Source organism: Cyrtonyx montezumae, unplaced genomic scaffold (assembly GCF_038088225.1).
Source record: "Cyrtonyx montezumae isolate F1298 unplaced genomic scaffold, pur_monq_1.0 scaffold_41, whole genome shotgun sequence".
In the NCBI taxonomy this organism is placed as follows: Eukaryota; Metazoa; Chordata; class Aves; order Galliformes; family Odontophoridae; genus Cyrtonyx; species Cyrtonyx montezumae.
Window position 1 is genome coordinate 2,756,479 of NW_027072047.1, and position 16,250 is coordinate 2,772,728.

General features: G+C 42.6%; 1 protein-coding gene across 1 annotated transcript in view; it reads right to left on the bottom strand.

Annotated features, from left to right (window-relative positions):
• ELAVL2 (ELAV like RNA binding protein 2) overlaps nucleotides 1-15,776 on the bottom strand; it is a 96,681-nt gene extending 80,905 nt beyond the window's left edge. Inside the window, exon 1 of the mRNA XM_065747084.1 lies at nucleotides 15,755-15,776. The gene's annotated coding sequence lies outside the window, so the exon portion shown is untranslated. The remainder of the gene's footprint in view (nucleotides 1-15,754) is intronic.
• Between the last annotated feature and the right edge of the window lie 474 nt (nucleotides 15,777-16,250).

Here is a 16,250-nt window from a genome sequence, read left to right on the forward strand (position 1 = left end):
TGTGCTCACCATGGTGGAAGCAACCACTGGGTGGCTTGAAACATATGCAGTACCCCATGCTACTGCCCAAAACACCATCTTAGGGCTCGAGAAACAAGTCCTATGGCGACATGGCACTCCAGAGAGAATTGAGTCCGATAATGGGACTCATTTCAAAAATTCGCTTGTAAATACTTGGGCCAAAGATCATGGCATTGAATGGATTTATCATATCCTCAAAGCCCAGAAAGCAATGGGTGGCAGAACATTTAAGCAATGGGAGAAGCATTTGGCAGAAGCCACCTGGCTGGTCAACACCAGAGGATCCATCAATCGCGATGGTCTTGCCCAATCCAGCTCTCTACCTACTGTAGAAGGAGATAAGGTCCCTGTAGTACATGTGAAGAACATGTTGGGAAAAGCAGTTTGGGTCCTTCCAGCTTCCAGAAAGGGCAAACCTCTCCATGGAACTGTCTTTGCTCAGGGACCTGGGTCCACTTGGTGGGTGATGCAGAAGAATGGGGATGTTCAATGTGTACCACAAGGGAATTTGATGTTGGGGGAGTGCAGTCGGTAATCCCATGTATATACACATATATGTCATGTGTGTGTATTTAATGCATGTTAATCATTGTTCTTCTATACATATATATCAAACATGATGTAGTGATGTGGAATAAGGGTGGAATGTCATGGTTTTATGATTTTTGGTACTGGTATTCCACATCATAACATCATGTAGTGCATTTAGAGTTAAAGAGTTAATGCTCCAGCTCCATGGATCATCGAGAGTTCCAGGTATACCTGTCTCAGAGGAGAAGAACTACATTCCCCAGAGGACTGTGCGATGCTTTGCGTTCTTACGTGTTTACGCTCAGAGGGAAAGATAAAAACTGTCTGCGGTCACGGGACACTCTCTTTCCTTTGGGATGGACTCAGCAGTGGGCGCTCGCTGCCGTCCGCCTTCAGCGTTAGCATAAGGCCTTCGGTTTATCAGACACTCTCTCTTGCTCATTTTATTTATTAGCTTTAATTCCAATTATATTGTATTATATTGTGTTATTTTGCTTTCCGATATCTTATTTAGTAAATTAGCTTTCCTCCTCAGATCACTGCTGCTGTTTTATTTCTAGGCCCACCTCCCTTTTCCCTTTCCCCCTTCCCCTTTCCTGGGGCATGGGTCCGTGGGTCTCCCACACCAATTGTCACAGAACTGGGCCGAACCTGCCCGTAAACCATTTGACAGCTAAGGCTTTAGATAACCTGATTCCACAACAGAAAGGTTGGAACTAGATTGTCTGTAAGAGCCCTTCTAACTCAGATTATTCTGCAGCTCCACAAAATAATTCAGAGCACTTGCTAGACTGAGCCTACCCACCAGGTTTCCTCTTACAGCAACCCCTGTAGTGCTGTATTGACCAAGCACCTCCAACTTCAATTCACTGTCACAGTGATTTTGCTTTCCTGTCACCCTGCATTCTGAAATCTAAAGGTACCCCAATAAGAAATTTCAGTACACTTTTTCAAAATGTTAAGACAACAAAGCAACTGAGCAACAGCTCAGTCATACCAGTTAGCTACCAAATCATTTCCAGTTCAGTATCTGTAGTCAACCCATTACTTTCTTCAACACACAAGAGCCTGCCTACTTCGTAGAAACACAACCACAAAGGATTAGCTGAAGCTGAGCAGGACACACTACTGTTTTGCACAAGCTAAAATAAAAGAGACAGTAGGGAAGTAAAGCACTGAAGTTCTATTTTGCCCCAGATAAGATGCAATACTCTTAAATCGATGTATGTTTGTTTCTTTCCATACACATTAAGTGCAAGGACTAATAAAGAACAGAGTAGAAATGTGAAACTGCAAACAATTCTGGTGTTGCATAACCAGTGGTCCAAGCTTTTTCAGTGTCTTTGTTACTGCTGAGAGAGAAAACTGTCACTAGAAACATCATGTACTAGAATCAGCCACAACTACTCACAAGTGGGCACTTCTGCTTCCAGGAACTCCAAAGAGCATCAGGCAAGTAAGAACTCCAGCACTGGTGCACATTTTGCTTTTATTTCTTGACTCGTTGCACATTAGTGTATCGTTAAGATTTTTATGTAAATAAGTTTAAATTAACTAACTTATAAAACAGGCAAAAAAAAGTCACTTGTTTTTACTGGACTGTAAAGGAACATAGCTACAACCTCAAACGCTCACTGACTCTAGGCCAAGCACTGAACAGGGTTTACCTGAAGTAAGCTCTCACAGCATCCACTCTCCTCCAAATCAGACAGTGTTAACACAGAAGCAGACAACTTCATAGAAGGTTGCACACTTTCTCATGAAATAAAGCAGAACATACTTGAAACTTAAGTCACTCACAATCTGTATGTAACAGAATCTTTTACCTACCCAAATACTTAGGGAGTTGAGGATTGAGAAAGGACAAAACCAGCACAGGTCTGAGTTCAGACACCACCTTCAGAAGTGTCTTCTTAATAAACTTCAGAGGTTATTAATATACAGCATAGTGATGCAGGCAATAAAGACTGTTATTAGATTGAGCAAGATTAGTTTTGTAATGAAAAAAAAGCAGAAAAATGTTGATAAACCAGTAAGAAACTGTGCTCTGTATACATCCACACAGCACAGTAAGTCCTAAGTACTTCCTAATCAAGGAACAGAAAAGCATTTCAAGGAAAATATACTGCAGATACCTACTATAAAGTGTGCTTTTAGGAGAGTCAGAGACTGTCACCTGCTCAAACTGTATGTTAAAAGACATACTCCAAATGCTAATCTTATCAATAAACTGATGAGAACACCCTGGTTTACTCCAGAACCAGACCTTGAAAAAAGGCTATTCATTTCATAATCTGAACAACTAAGTCACCGGACAGAAAATGCACATAAAATCCAAGCAGGCATGATAGAGAATTCCTTTCATATGCTTCCCTCTTGACATCACTTGGGAAAGTATGAGCTTGAGGATCTTGACTAGGTAATAAGGAAGTTTTGTGACAGAATAACCTATGACAACCTACTTTTATATAAAATATTAAGTAAGAAATGCCAAAAGTTTCATCTAACTACCAGACAGATTTTTCTTCTGTTCCCCATCATATCAGAATGTTTCCAAGCTTTTCAAGGTTCCTCTGTACCATTTCACATGACTAGATAAAGCACCTTTTTACAAAACAAGATTCCCCAAATCATCACTCCCATATTTAGATTGTATCAGTGAGACTTTTACCAGTGCCACCACAACTGATTCTGTTCACCTCACTCAACTCCTCAGAACATTTAGAGTTTACTGGATTAGGCAACAAATAAAAGGCTTCCCTGGGAAAACTAGGAGTAAAACCCTTTCTAACTCACGTTTTCTTAGACAAATACTAACTTTTTTTAAATATTCTAGTTCTATGAATTCTCATTACATTCAGACTCACAACAAGAGACACTACACTTCAACACCACAATGGCTACTTAACAAGAGTCTGACACGAGCAGCTGTATTATTAGTCTGCGTCTCTTTCCTCTTTCAAGATCTTCTGGATCTGAAGTGACAATTGTAGACAGCTATCATCCTGGCTTTGATCGGCACAACCCCAGAAACTAACTGGAATCATGACGCAGAACACATCAGTAGAGCAATTTAGGATCCACAGTAAGTGTCTTTAGCTACTCACATTAAGTAAGCACTCACACTCAAAACAACTGCAGGTAGTAAAGAACACATCAACATCAATGCTATCTTTCATAACATCCTTCTGTCCAAATTTGAAATATATAGATTTGACAAGTGGACTGTTCAATTTAAAAAGGTCTGGTTGCAAGATTGTGCCCTGAGAATGGTGCTCAACGTCCATATAGAGATCACTAATCATTACTAGTGAAATCCCTCTGGTGTCAGTACCGGGACTAGTGCTCATTAATGTACTTATCAATTGCATAAACTGTGAATGCACTCTCAGCATCTTTGTGGATGACACCGAACTGCAGCTGACACACCCAAGGGATGGGATGCCACTGAGGAGACCTAGACAGGCAGTGAGTGGGCACAGAACCTTAAAAAGGTTCAACAAATCCAAGTGTAAGGTTTTGCACCAGGGTCACGGCAACTCCCACTATCAGTACAAGCTGGCTTACATAAAAATGGAGCACAACCCTGCAAAACAGACTAAGAACACTGGTGGATAGCAAACTGGACATGAGTCAGTAATCTGCCCTCAGAGCCTAGGAAGCCAACTGTACCCCTGGCTGCATCAAAAGAAGTATATCTGCAGGACAAGAGAGGTGATCCTGCTCCTCTGCTCTATTCTGGTGAGGCCTTACCTGGAGCACTAATCCAGATGTGGAGTCCTCAGTACAAAAGAGATGTGGACTTATTGGAGCATGTGCAGAGGAGAGCAAGAAAAATGACTCAGGGGATGCAACACTTCTCTTATGAGCACAGGGTGAGAACTGGGGCTGTTCACCCTGGAGAAGGCCCTAGGGAGGCCTGATAGCAGTCTTCCAGTATCTAAAGAAGGGATGGAAGAATGAGGGGACAGACTCTTTAACAGGTTGTGATAGGACAAGGGAAAATGGCTTCAAACTAAAGGAAATGAATTTTAGAGTAGGTATCAGTAAGAATTTAGAGATTTAGATTGGATATAACATGAGGCACTGTAACAGTTTGTCCAGAGAGGTGGTGGATGCCCCATCTTTGGAGACAATCAGCATCAGGCTGGACCAGATTCTGAGCATCCTGATGTCCTTATTCTTTGCATGGGAGTTAGACTGGCCAGCCATTAAGGATCCTCTCCAACTCAAAAGATTCTATGAGTCTGTGGCCAAGGCAAAGAAGCTGATGCACATCATTAGTTATTTACTGCAAAATATTCAAGTTTTCAAATCTTCCATAATCCTCCAGGTAGTCATCTGGTTTCCGTGCCTTGCACTAATCCTCCTGAGATTACCCAGTATTATATAACAAACAGGGAGAGCAAGTAAGGTAATGTTGATACAAACAAATTGTGACCAACTCAGCCACCTACCTGTTGAAGGGCAAGCATCATGCCTCTTCTGCAGCATTACCAGTTCATAACTAGAACATGACATTACTGTCAGAAGTAAATGGCTATAGACAAAGCTTTTACATGTTTTACTTACTGTACAAAAGCACCTCTGTTGTCTACAAGGACAGAAGATCAACTAGCCCTTTGCCTCCTGTAAGTTAACACTTAAACTGACAGTATTACAGTCAGTTCCACGTGTTAAATGGTAAATCTATATTGCTCCCTGACTTAAGTCCACTGCAGCATGGAACAAATCACATTAAGCTGCTAAATGACCAGGTTTCAACTGATCACCACTACAACCACTCCTTCAGTTTTCTGACTAGTGAACTCAGCATTTTTAGAAAGATAAATATTGTCTACACCAAGCTACTCTGACCCGTGAGACTCTGTATGACTTGCCTCTGAAAGAGCCTGAACCTAGCCAAAGCTTAGGCGTCCTAGAAGTATGCCCAAAACCTTACTTGTTGTCTAAACATGTACCAGTATTCCAGAAGAAAACAAAAAAAGTTCAACAACCAAACTGATACACAAGTAACATCTCTGAATATGTTCCAGTTGGCACAAAGAATTGTGTAAGTCTTAGCCAGTAAGCTCTTTCAGTTCTCTAACCTGAAGAGCAGCACTAACACTTTCACATCCCAGCTGTCAAATTTGGTCCAAATCTACTCTCAGGGACTTCTACAAAAGGCTTGACAGCCACTGCTCTCAAGAGTGGCTCACGAAGAGGTACATCATTTTATCTTTAACAGCGCTCTGAAGACTTATAAAATCTAAATATGGAGCCTGTTTGCCTCTAAGCTAATCCCCACCAAGAAAACAAGTTCAGACACATCACAGTATTTACTTTTGATTAGGTCACTTAGAGGAGTAAGAGACAACTAAGTTCCTTTCTTCTAAGTTCTCTCTAACAAATTACATCATACAGCTTCTAAGGATCAGAAAACATTTGGCTCTACTATCCCAAGCATCACAAATAGTTTAAATGTAAAAAAAAATAAGAAGGGCTGCTGCCCACACAGTATGTAACAATACTAGCTAATTGCCATCCCAAATATCTAGAACCTGAAGGAGAAAATGGAGAACCTAAAGTAGTTATAACTGTTAAACAGCATAAAGGGCTGGATTTCACTTTGAAAGGCAGTTCATTTAAGAATAGTCAATAGTTTCATATTGTGTTAGCATTTCTGGTTATTGAAGTATTCTAGCTCAGCTTCATCAGCTTCTTTACACAACTATTCTGTCAACTGAGACCAAAAGCCACAGTTTCTAAACCGGTAACCTCTCTAACAGTAAGCAGATGGCAAAGCAGAATCGAACCCTGACACATACCTAATCACATCCTTAGTTTTTTAGGTCAGGTACAGCAGATCAAACTTACCCCAAAGATTTTTCAGCTTTCCTACGAAAGCCAACTGTTTCGTTTTTTGTTTTTTTTTTTTAAAGAACTTTTTTCTTCCTTTATGTAAGACCTAAATCTAAGGACCCTGCCATATTTCAGCTCTAATAAATGCATTTAATAAGCAAAGAGATAGACAAATGTGTCATTTAGATCAGGAGTAATGCTGTGTTGATGTAGGATCTGGACTCAGTCTTTCTTCATGAATTTGTCTAGCTCAGAACACAGAATTTTGTGATAGAAAGTGTAAAGTCTGACCGCTGGAGAAAAAGGATCAGCCCTGAAATTAGAACAGGTTGTTCAGCACTCCATCACCAGTGGCTGGAAACCCTTCTAGGAGTGGGACAACACGTCCCTGGGATGTGGCTCTGTCATCCTTGAGGGGGAAAAGCTTTCCCTTCTCTCCAGCCTCTCTGTCCCTGCTCAGAACAAGGTGCAGGACCTGCTCTGCAGAGAAGCTCTGATCCCATCAGTATCACTGCTAGCCATCTGTCTGCCTGAGTCAGGACTGCACTAGAGCACTACTGCCTTAACTGCAGTCCTTCAAAGCCCCTTTCTCTCAGCAGTTCCAGACTCTCCAGTCAGCAGACCTGCCCTGAAGAACAGGAATGACATCACTCAAGTAGATGCCATCTACAAACCCGAGGAAGGCAAGCTCCTCCATACTAAACATGCTACGTTTTCATATTCAGTGCTACAGAATACTTAAGAATTCTATTCACAGTAAGGAAAATCATCGAGTATTAGCCACAAAACTCAAGAATCCCATGCATTTTCCACCTCTAGACTAGACCTTCACATCCTGAAGTTGTTACCACGATTCTGCAGGAAGCTGCAATCATGCTAGCCTCAAGGCAGATTACATATATCACTCTCTCCTCAGCTGCAGATTTATGCTTCAAAGATATGCATTCCGCTACAACTTACTCTTGGTAAATCAATGCTGGGTACTTAGATTCAGCTTCTCCTTGACTTGAACAAAAATGATTCCAACAACTTGGTCAGTTGTGCAAGACTCCTCAGATCACCCTTACTGCACTCATTTAATAGCAGCAAGACTTTGCTCCAGCCATCAGGAACCTTCCCAACCTTTCTGACACAGCAAGTATTTGACAGTGGCCTCACCCACCTGCAAAATGAGGCTGTAAATAATATGCAGCTGGGTACACCATCTAATGCCCACACCAATATCTCACACCTTTCTCACATTCAACAGAAAGCACACCTACCAGACATAGACAGTTTAAAGTCTGTCACTTCTGGGGATGGATGACTGCAGATCTTTAATTATGGCAGTGAACGCTAGCAATATTGAAAAGTACCCTAAACCACAGACAGATAGTAGAACCAACTCTGACAGCTGATATAACCAATAAAAGAATGAAGCAAGTCATATATCTTAGAAATACTCCCTTCTAAAAATTAAGAAAGCTTCTAACACCTCACTCCCTCTTGAGAAGGATAGGATCTGTGGCTGCCAAGAACACATGTTCCACTGACATTTAAAAACTTCAAATGCCAATATAATTGGAGACAAAAACCTGGTACCAGGTCAGATACTCATACAAAAGGAATATCACACCGATAGCCTGCTTGCTGACTTAGAACATCCACCCACAGCAACCATCCCAGCCTTTAAGCATAAACTGAAATACAAAGGAAGAATGCTTTGAACAGGAACAGCTTGAACTCCTTTGCCACTTCAAAGCCTTGTTAACTAGGAGACTGTTTGAAAAAGTCACATCACACAGACACACAAACATTAGAGCAGACAACTACATTTGGAAGCCAGCCTCCCCAGCTTAAGGAACATTAATGTATTGTCAATTAAAAGATTTGACAAGTATGAAACAGAATTAGAACAATAGCTTCTGCTCACCATGCCTTCATCTTTTCAGGCTTAACTTCGCTCTTTTCACTCAACCACCCCCTGCCCCTCCCCCCCCCAAATGACAGGATAAAAGACAAGGAGGCTTTTACAGGTACTCCTCCATTACACATTTCACCTGCTCCACCACGGTCTCTCCACAGGCTGCAGGAAAACAAAAAGACTAAAACACCTCTTCCCACTCTGACCTCAGTGTACACAGGACTGTTTACCTCACCTTTCTCCTCACATGTGCATATAATTTAAACCCTTTCTCAAATCCATTTTCACAGAGGCACTACTAGTGCCTCCTGACAGGTCCCATCATCGTACCCTGTGGTGGACAATCACCTGTGTGCAAAGGACAACCACGGCCTCCTCCCACATCCCATGGGTCCTCCTGCATAAAACCTACTGCAAAGGCCCAACACCATGGAGAAGAACACACAGCCAGTCCACACACAGATCAGCATTACCCAAGAAGTAAATTTCTAAGTGGAGGAAAAAAAAAAAAAAAAAAAGGAAACACCCACTTCTAAAGACTGTTTTTCTTAAAAAATCCAAGGAGTTCAGCAGACCTACAGCAACCGTGGGAAAACCCTGCAACCTCAGACATTGCTGATATTTCCCAGGGCATACAGAGCTACATCAGAAGTACTTTTCCAGGGGTGAAGCACCCCACCTAGTGCCTATCATCCTAAGTAAACATTTTAAATGTTTAACTTGAGCACAACTATGCCACTAATGTTTCCATTTGCGGGCTGACACCAAATGAGACTAACAGTGCAAGTAAGGGCATCTTCCTTAACTCAGGAAAGAAAAAGCAGAAAGAAGAGCACACCTGGACACCAAGGATTCACTGGCTCCTTGATTTTCACTGGCATAGCAAGGAAGATGGAAATAAAACATACATGAATAGATATCCCATGAGTCTAGTATTACAAGCTCTCAAACTTAAGTCAGATACTGCTCAAACTACTCATCTGCCATCACAACATGAAAGGTCTCTTGACCCCTCTGCTACACATATAATACTTCAGACACTTTTTTTCTTACAAGAAATTCCTATCCCCATTAATCCTGTCAAAGAATTTCCATGTTTTCTATCTGAGATTAAGAAACCTTTTCATTCATGTACATTATACAGGAACCTGCCATCCACATTTCAAGTGTTCACAGCCATCCAAGTAGTGCAAGAAGTCTAAATCATGCACTTCATATGCATTTAGGTAGTTCAATGCAAAGTCTTGCAAACCTGTGCAATCTGAATTAGTTATTTTAATTAAGACTAAAATATGTGATCAGAAAATATAAGGCTGCCCTTCCTGATATTCCAACAGTCATATATTCCAGATATGTGCAGAAAAAAAAAAAAAAACAACAACTCAGCCCCATCAAGTGAAGTCATGAGAAGAGATGTTGCAGAAGGACTGAATGGCTAAGACAGAAGGCACTGGAGCATGGTCTGGTGCAACTGCCATGATCAAGCATCTGCCTCAAGCTTTCCCACAGGACAGGCACTCCAGTTACTGAAATCAAGGAAGACTATCCATGACTGCCCTTCAGCCACAAGTCTGTTGAAATACAGCAGAATTCACATTTTTACTAACGCTATCTTGGACAAAAAAAAAAAAAAAAAAAAGAAAAATCCTTCACAGACTTTGTATGCATAGCTTATACACCCCTCGATAATGGAAGCAGTCAACCATTTCATACAAGTTTAGCTATGGAAAAAACCTTACATGCACAAAAAAAAAATAGTAACCCCATGCCCACTTAAATTCACTTGGTCTCCAACAAGATCACTGGTTTTACATTGCTAAGTTGCCGTGGCTCAGAGAAATTTTACTACAAGGGCCCACCTTAGAAAAACAGCCTTTACTAAAAGACAAGTATGACTCCATTTACTTTTCTTTCAGTTTGTTCAACCATTACAGAAAAAAATTCAGCTACTCAGTTTGTTAATGAGGCTGTAATTCTCATCTTGCCTACCAACTTCTCAACCATGGATGCTGTCCAATACAACTACTATTGCTATGCCAAGTTTCACAGTTTAGCTATCTGAATGCAAAAGCAGCTCCAAAACTCTTCATTTCAAGCAGTTCACTTTGTCAGCAATTTTCCAGTGCCCTTTGGAATGGGTGTTCTGGCAGGACTAAGATAAGTAATGTCAATAATTATATTTTGGGATATAGCTAAAGGTACAAATACATCAAAAAAAGTTAAGCTTGTTAATAAACTCACTTCACTATGCATGCAGACAGTGCATGCACAGTCTGTTATGAAAAGCATATGGTGTTTTTGAGTTATGACTTTAGTCGTCCCTCTTTCTAGGAGAAAACAGCTTCTATTGCATATTGGGTAGAAATAAATTGCAGCAGTAAGTCTGACAAGATTTCTAAGCATGCTACTGCAGATTAAAATAATACCCTTAATAACAATTATAGCAGGTATTGGAATTTTAAAAGCTCTTAAAAGAACTCGTGCAATTTTATTTCCCACATAGCTTTATCTAATTGTATTTGCTGGCTCAAGATTGTAGACAGTTGACAGAAAACAGAAAGGAAGCTCCAAGATCTTGCTCTGCACCACAATTTGACTGCTATGTATGAAATTTCATGCTAGTGGATGAATAAAAATGCAGGTCACCATCAGGTATTTTTGCTATTTCAGGTGGACAAATAAAATGGAGGGCAGATTCCATTACAAAAAATGGAGGAAGGCACTAGAGTTGCAAACCATGGCAGGTTGGCATAACAATTATTACCTATTTAAGAGCTATGACTCCACTCATAGAAGCACAGAACAATCAATCCAAGCACTCATCTTTCTACTTCCCTCCCACACCCATTAGAAACACTCACAAAGCCCAGAGCTCCAAGGGCACCTCTTCCTTGTCATCCAAATCCACTTTTCTACCTGGAGTTGCAAGAGACTTCAGCATTGTGGCTGAGCACATGTGCTCCTGCCCCACGGGTTCCACACAGTACTAAAAGCTGTTCTGCCATTCAGCCTTTTCTGAACTGCATCAGCTTCAGGCACACCTGCTGCTGCTGGGAGACCACTGTAACTGCAAGCAAGCATTCACAGGTGCACTCAGAGTACTGAAGTAAAGCACAGTTCTGCACCAGCACGGAACCTGGAGGGGCATGCCACAAACAATGCCAAAATCACAAGGCACAGGTTAAACAACAGATAAGCAAATCAGTGACCTTCTACTGGCGCCCACGTACTTCATTTCTCACTGTAGATGCTTCCTGCAAGTCTAAAACAGAATTATTTCCAGGAGGCACTTCATAGTTCCAATATTAACAAAAAAGCAATGACATATCATCATGAAATCCACTGCTGATTTTATCTATACAAAGGCATGCTACTACTAAGCTTCCCATGTAGTCACACAGTAAAAAAACTCTGCAGCCCTCTGCATCTTGTATGCATACTCTGTTTCCCTGTCCCAGCTCTGAAAAGACAGCTCTTGCTGCAAGACTCCACCCAGAGTCCGGTGTCGACAATCCTAAAGTATTATCAACAAAGTAAGAAACAGCGACCCTATCATTGCAGATGTCAAACTTGTACTGCTTACCCCTTTCCGCAAGTGAATCTCCATTCCGTTTAAGTCAAACTAAGACATTTACCTACAGATTTCCACCAAAACCAAGCAAATAATGTTTTTATACACCTGTGCTGTGTAATAAATCCTACTATTTTTATTAATTTTATTTCTGTCATGTTCCTCTGCTGTTCAAATTTAAATAAGTACTCCAGAAGTCACAGGAATGCAGTTTCACCCCATAAACCTGCACACATCTTTTCAATTCAAGGAAAGAAGGAGTGAAACTCACTGTAAGAAGTCCAAAAATGAATGCAGACAGCACAAAGCTGCAGAAAGGTTGTTCAAATAAATACATCAAGCACCTTAAACAACCTTTCCTACCTCTACTTAAACTGTTGTACGTAGCATGCAAACATGTATTTTCTCCTATCTCACTAGTACTCTGGTACTAAGCACTTAAGAAGTTACACCAAGTTATTATTCTCAATCACTTTCCAGCAGTTCAGTAACTCAACACTGCCTCAATCTGCTCCACACTTGATGAGGACCGGAGAGAAAGCACTATGCACCTTTTTTGGACTTTTATGAGCTGATAGGGTCCTCAGCACTCCACTGCATTCTAGCTTGCATCATGTGGTCAACTACTGCAATTTTTATCAGAATGCACCCTTCTTGCTAATCACAACAAACCAAGATCCTCAGATATACCTGCAACATCTTACATCTTCATCTGCCCCAACCATTTGTATGTGCAGCATCTGAGTCAACCGCAAACCCAGGACTGTAGAAGGCAATGAAGAATCACTATCAAAGTGAAGCCTAGAATTATCTATAATGACTCCCAGCAATCCCAAGCTAGCGTACTTCATAGTGAGGCAGAGCCAAGCCACATTTGAACTCCTTATCTTCTTCCAGACTTTTTATTAGGAAGCCATAGCTTCTTCCTGCACATGTCCAGGCTCACTGTGACTATCAAAACAAATGAAGATCCCCAATGCTTAAGTACTGGTGTACCACAAAGAACAGTGGCTCAAACAGAACAGAAACCAGTGTGACACTCATTTTAAGCTCCATTTGGAAAGCATACACTTGTTCCCAATTTGCATGCTCAAATGTATGGAATAAAGACTTCCCATTATAATTCCTGTTATTCTACTTAAAGCAGACCCTAAAACTCCACATAACTTGCCAGAAAAAACAGATTTGAACAATGACTTCAAAACTATTAATGTACATTTAGAATTTCTAAAGCTTCTCAGAGTTGTTTTGTTTTCCAGATGTCTGCAAAAAGGAGCTTGTAACCCTCTCACCAGTTTTTACAAAGAACTGAACTCTCCACAGCACACTAGATCCTCGTGTTCCATTGAGGGCTTCCTCCTAAGGTGCAATATCTACACATAAAGCCTATTCCGAGCTGCAAGAACTTACAAATACAGAGATGATCAAGTTCTGACAAGCTTAGTACAATACGTCATTGCTCAGCACCAAAATATTAGATGCAAGAAGTCCCTACAAACCAGAAGCAAAGCCTTCTGGGTAAAAGCATCATGCTCACAATTGGCACTTCCCATGCTCAGTACTCATACCCGCCTCTCCGTGGTCCTCTGCCATTGGAAATGCAGGATGAATTCAAATTTATGAAGAACTGGGCAACAACGCACCTTGATACCGCCCAAGGGGTGGGGCAGCTGGAAGCTCCATTATCCCAGCTTGGCCTGGCTAACCCTTCCGACCAAGTGAAATTAGATATATTTGGACAGACAAGACCAAAAGTTGCTTCTTTCAAAATTGCAACTACAGACAGCAAAACCCCAACCATCATCAGCTGACCCTGCTGATAGCACTGATCTCTGTCAGGACAAGAAAGCTGTGCATAAGGCAATATTCTTACTTTTAAACTCATGGCAGCAGCCATTAACATTTGCTGCCTTCTACAGACACCAGCTTTTATGAGGAGACCATTAGACTGAAACTGAAGACGGCTTTGAAGTAAGACTGAAACATACATTCATCACAAATCGAATTTCTCCATTAGCAAGCATTATGTTTTATTGCCATGAAGCACCTCAGCAATAGAAACAGAAGTCATTACGCTGAAGGACAGCAAGGACTCTGCCCATAAAAGCATTATTTTAACATCACTGCTACCAGGAAGGAGCTCAGCATGCATCCCTGTGCTATTTTTACCTGCACAGTCCACCTCTCCAACGGCACTGACTTATTTTAAGAAACAAAAAAGTTGAAGTACTCCTTTTTAAAAAGATAATGCTCGATCCACTGGCATCTACCTTCAACTGTGTCCCTAAATAAGGGCAGCTTAGCTCTGTCTCTCCCAAAAAGCCCCTGGATTTGCAAATGCTTTAATGGGAATGAGTCCATAGCTCCAGTGCAGGTTGCATGTATCCTCCTGATAATTGGAAAATAGCCTAAAAGCACTTTTTTTTTTTTTTATCTCCCATGTCAGCAGCTCCTTGGAGCAAATTTAAGCACACTACACCTGGCGTCCAGCTCAGCCGTGGCTGTTCAGGGTTTGTGCTGCAGCAGTAAGGGTACAAATCCTGCCCCTCCCTGCAGAACAGCACTAAGGCAAAGTCAGAAGACGGAGTAAAAGTTTACTTTCACAGTGGTACAGAAATGTAAACTTACATCAGAAATACTATGTGAACACAATTAAGCCACAAATAGAAGAGATATATGCATGCTGGAAAGGTAAAAACCTTTACTAAAACCCAAGCAATTAAGATCTCTGCTACACAAAGGAAGTCTGAGCCACTTCAGCAAAATAAAAAGATGAAATTAAGGCAATGCTGAGGAAAAACATCAGCTCAGGTACAGCCAGAACACAGTTAACCTGGTACCTAAGCTGCGCTTGGCCGGATTTTAATGAGCGTGATAAAATTCCTCAGCACTTTCAAGGTCATTTGTATGTCGTCTACAATCACAAACGCTCTCAATTTAACAACACCAAAAGGCCTCAACAACGGATTTTCTTTTTAAAGACAGCCAGCCTGATTGCAGATTTTGTTCTTAAAAATAAAAAAAAAGATTTATGAGTAATACAACCCCAATTCACAGTCCAGTGCTCAGCTACCACCCCCAGCACAACAATCCCAAGAGACCAGTAGGGAAGGAGGCACTGAGTGCCACTTCCAGAATTGATGCTGTAGCCACATGTGCGTTGTCTGCTGCCCCAGTATGTCCCCATTTACCAGAGTATTTCCCCAGCTCCGTTTAACATTCACCATGAAGGCAGATAAAGTCAAAAGGAATAAGATGGGCTGCTTTTAGTACAAACATTGGCACACCTCACTATTATAGAGCACATATATGCTGATACTGCTACATACACTTTGCAGCAAATGCCATTTATAAGAAAACCAGACACCAAGGTTCTCGGTTAAGTCATCAAACCAGAGTTGACTTCTGAACTCCCAGTTGCGGCAATACATCGTAGTTTTAGACACCAACTAAACCAACTACGATAACATGAACATGTTAACCCCACAGCAAAAGCTTTCAAAACGAAACTTCTTGCAGCACCAAACCCCCGCCAAAAATCTGGGGAGAAAAACAACAAACTGCTTCGGAGCGCACAGCGCTAGCGAGGCCGGCACAGAAGAGCTGCGACGGCAGCCGCACCCAGGCCCCACCCGCGACCCCGCAGCGCTTGAGGAGCAACGAGCTGCTCCGCCACCGCCGTCGTCGTCGGGCGATGCCGCCACGACACAAACGGTCGGTCCAGCGGCCCGCCCGCAGCACAGTACCGCGGAGAGGTCCGCAAACATCCTACAGCGCGCTGAGGAATATCTACATCGAGGCGGGGGGAAGGGGGAAGGGCAGCCTGTCCGCAGGGAAAGGACTGCCAGCGCCCGTAAGCCCTCATGATGCCACACCGCAAATACCGGGGAGCTCTCAAGTTGGGAGTGAAGCGATCCAACGCTGCCAGAAAGCCGCAGGTTACCTACGACGACAGCGCAGGGTGAGATCTCCGTCCGCCCCGCGCGTCTGTGCCCGCGCACCACCGCCACCACTGCTGGCCCCTCCCGCCCCGTCCCGCCATCCCCCGCCCCGACACCCGCGTTGCATCGCGGCGCTCCGAGTGGCTACGTGGGGTCTAGCAACCCTTCGTCCCCCCAATATCCAGCACCACCTCTTCCCGCACCCTCCAATACCACCTCCACGGAAAAACCTGAACCGGGCGCTGTCGGGCCGACAAAAGCGCGCACCGCCCGCTCCCGCCTGAGTGACACTGCCGGCGGCCACTCAAGGGGCCCCACGCCCGCGGGGCCGCGCCCCATGGACGACCCCCCGCACCCCCTCCCTACCCGCCCGCTGCACTTTCCCCGTTGCAGAGGGAGGGCAGAGGTGGCGACACTCGGGCACCTTCAGTTCCTGCCC